This window comes from Schistocerca piceifrons, chromosome 8, assembly GCF_021461385.2.
Source record: "Schistocerca piceifrons isolate TAMUIC-IGC-003096 chromosome 8, iqSchPice1.1, whole genome shotgun sequence".
In the NCBI taxonomy this organism is placed as follows: Eukaryota; Metazoa; Arthropoda; class Insecta; order Orthoptera; family Acrididae; genus Schistocerca; species Schistocerca piceifrons.
In genome coordinates this window covers 370363459-370367189 of record NC_060145.1, presented here as the reverse complement: position 1 = coordinate 370367189, position 3731 = coordinate 370363459, and the positions used below count along the sequence as shown (strand labels likewise).

The window sequence follows — 3731 nt, the reverse complement described above, 5'->3', positions numbered from 1 at the left end:
TTCGTTGCAAGTGCCAGTCGCGGTCTAATAGTGCTCTATGTGGTTGTGGGTGCTTCCGTAATCAAGGTAGCTGGAGTCCTTGATGTTCACGAGACCCCATATCGAGGATTTATACCGGTCACCGGGAAAAAGGAAAAACATCGTCTGACCACTCGTAATCAGTTACACCGTTGACGAAAGTAGTTATATTAAATTTCAGCCTCCAGTTGGATAAGCAAAGAAAATTTTCCTAGGTGTCGGATATAACAATGTAGCGTTCTTCAGAAATGACACAATATAAAATTAAATTAAAACATTCCAAATATTGGCCTTGTCAATTTTTATAGCCGTAACCTGTATAAAGTTTCTTTGCTTTTGCAACTGGAGGCTGAAATTTAATAGAATTGCATTTCACAGTCGCTGATTCTGCTGCACCATGCTAAAAATATTCAAAGTTGATGAAAGTGTGTGCCAATAGATCGTGAGGGGTGGTTATGGAAGGGAATTAAGACGAAAAAAAGAGGAGGATATCTGCAACACTCTCAGCGTAATTGGTGTCTCACTCTCTAACCTTGTCAGCACCAAACTGTCACGAAGGCAACTCTATAAGCAGGGAATTTCAGGGACAGCTGGAATTCCAAAACCACTCGTCGTTGACACAACAGCCCATAACAGGATAAACGAGATGCCGAAACCATAAAACCTGGACTACAGAGCAATGGAACAATGTCATTTGCTTGGATGAGTCTTGTTACACAAAAAAATGGTTCAAATGGCTCTGAGCACTATGGGACTTAACGTCTGAGGTCATCAGTCCCCTGGAACTTAGAACTACTTAAACCTAACTAACCTAAGGACATCACACACATCCATGCCCAAGGCAGGATTCGAACCTGCGACCGTAGCAGTCGCGCAGTTCCGGACTGAAGCGCCTAGAACCGCTCGGCCACCGCGGCCGGCACAGTCGTGTTACACACTGTTTCCAGTTCCTCGCCTAGTTCAAGTCCCAAGAGCGAAATATGGTAGAGGCTCCATGATTATTTGGGCAGCGATATCATGCTACTCCACGGGCCAGATATTACTCTGCATGTTCGCATTAGTGCAACGGATTATCTGACCAGAATGAGATTTTCACTCTGAAGCGGAGTGTGTACTCATATGAAAGTTCCTGACAGATTAAAACTGTGTGCCGGACCGAGACCCAAACTCGGGACCTTTGCCTTTCGAGGGGAAGTGGTAGAGCACTTGTCCGCGAAAGGCAAAGGTCCCGAGCTCGAGTCTCGGTCCGGCACACAATTTTAATCTGTCAGGAAGTTTGATTATCTGACCAGTTTCTCTGATTACGTCCATCCCAGAGTGTAATTTGTTGCCCAATGGTTATGCTGTGTTGAAAGACCCCAGAGCCCCTGTTCACAAAGCCTTAATCGTCAAGGACTGGTTTTGCGAGCTCAAGGTTAAATCGTCACTTCTCTCCCAGCCATCACGGGCACCGATACAGTGCCATTGAGACTCAGTGGCCTACTTTAGAGAGAGGGCTGCGTGATCGCAACCCATTCCGTCATTGTTACCTGAAATTGCCACTGCTTTGCAACAATGATGGTATAAGGTCCCCTTGGAGACCATATAGTACCTGTGTTATCCATTCCTAGACAACTGGAAGCTATCTAGACGCATGAAGTTTTATTTACGATTGGTGCTCTTATTGCCAACAGTCTTATCAGTGAGGCACGAACATTTACCCTATAGTATTTTGTCAGGTGGTTGCGATTCTGTAATCGACTTTGAAAACGGCACCACGGCTATAGCCGAAATATCGAAAGATAACAGAAGCACTCTCGAAAGATAATGGAATAGCCTATCAATATTTTGCTACATCCACTCTCTCTGTGGTAGTTTTTGAGTACAAACGTCATGCAATGTTACGGTGCCACCTAGATCCTCTATACCAGTAAAAGAAGCGCCTTTGTAATTTTATAAGTACATGCAGCCTGTTGCCTCGGCACTACAATCTTGTGCTAGATGGAGATGGCCCTACAAGTGTCCGTGTCTCATTTATCTACAGTATTGTATTGTGAGTGGTTAAAGGGCATTGGCGGAATACCTCTGATCAATGCTGATTCTTGCTGAGTCTGCCAATTCTTAAACAACTTTAGAGAGATTAGCTCATTTTTTTTTCTGTTTCTGTAGCGCCCTCGAAATACCATTTAAGGGTTCCGCTTAACTTTATATTCTCATTAGAACTAGCTTAATGTGCGTAGCAACAATAATGTTTTTAGTGGTACACACTAGTGAGGCAGAGTTGGTTTTTCTTGTAGCTTTCTATGAAAACGATAACAATCAACTATAGCGATAGTTGATTATGCAACAAAATGTACTTGGTTTCTTTTGTAGCTTTCTATGAAAACGATAACAATAAACTATAGTGATAGCTGATTATGTAACAAAATGTAATTGATTATTTAATAAAATGAATTTTAGTTATTTTTCACAATATTCTAATGAATAGCAATAGTTAAACTTTATCTTTTAAAAAATAAAGTACAAAGTAAATTGGAGTACAGAAAAAAATGCTAACTGAAGTCTCTTAACAATTACTTCGATTTACGGATATAGAGTACGGTTATTTCTTTATGCAACCCTCTACGTCTTTACTGAAATTGAAAAATAAAAAAATTCTACACTGCAACATAAAATCAATTACGAGTAATGTCACGGCTCAAGGAATAAGATTAATGCTTTTGTACTGATCGGCATATAATATTTTCTATTGTTCTTTATTCTTGATTCCAACATCTTTGCCGCAGTGGTAACACCTGTTCCCGTCAGATCACAGAAGTTAAGCGCTGTCGGGCTGGGCTAGCACTTGGATGGGTGACCACCGGGTCTGCCGAGCGCTGTTGGCAAACGGGGTGCCCTCAGCCCTTGTGAGGCAAACTGAGGAGCCACTTGACTGAGAAGTAGCTCTGCTCTCGTAAACTGCCATATGGTGGGGAGAGCGGTGTGCTGACCTCATGCCCCTCCATATCCGCATCCAGTGACGCCTGTGGTCTGAGTATAACACGGCGGCCGGTCGGTGCCGTTGGACCGTTCAGGCCTGTTTGTACGCAGTTTTTTATTTATGCCTGGTACAAAATGGTGACTTAATCGAGTGAAACAAATATTCAGATTTTGCCAGTACAGTCACTCAAAACACAATGATATAATTTTTGTGTTCTTCGATGAGACTGAAGTCAGCGAGAGGAAGTATACGCGAAAGCAGAGATTTCAATTGTCGTGTAGCGTTTCTGGTGAAGTAGGAAAACACAGGTAGCTACTAGACAAAATTTACGAACTTGCGGTATGTTGCAGGTGAAAAATAGGTCCGCATCTTGTTTTATAATCGATATAAATGGTTGCAATTCAGTCATAAGTTGCATTAAGAAGTATCTTTCTTATTCAGTGTTGGTGACTAGTTTCGAACAACTATGCCCATTTTGAAACCATCCGTAACGTAAGAGTGACAATATAGGCGATAGTCTATGCACAAAAACTGCCCCTGTATTGATGATGAAAACAGCACCATGGCTGCTTATAGCAGCGCAGGTACAGCAACACTACTGAACTGCGCGGACGCTATTCAGCAAAAGCTGTCCATTTCTTATTGCGCATATTGTTTGATTTTCATATAATAATGACGAAATTTCTTACACTAATGATGTACAAACTGATACTATACACTACGTAGCGAAATTGAACTTCCCTAATAATATTTA

At 41.8% G+C, this 3731-nt stretch overlaps 1 pseudogene; it reads left to right on the top strand.

Annotated features, from left to right (window-relative positions):
- Nucleotides 1-2764: 2764 nt before the first annotated feature.
- On the top strand, nucleotides 2765-2882 carry LOC124712699 (annotated as a pseudogene).
- Nucleotides 2883-3731: the final 849 nt, after the last annotated feature.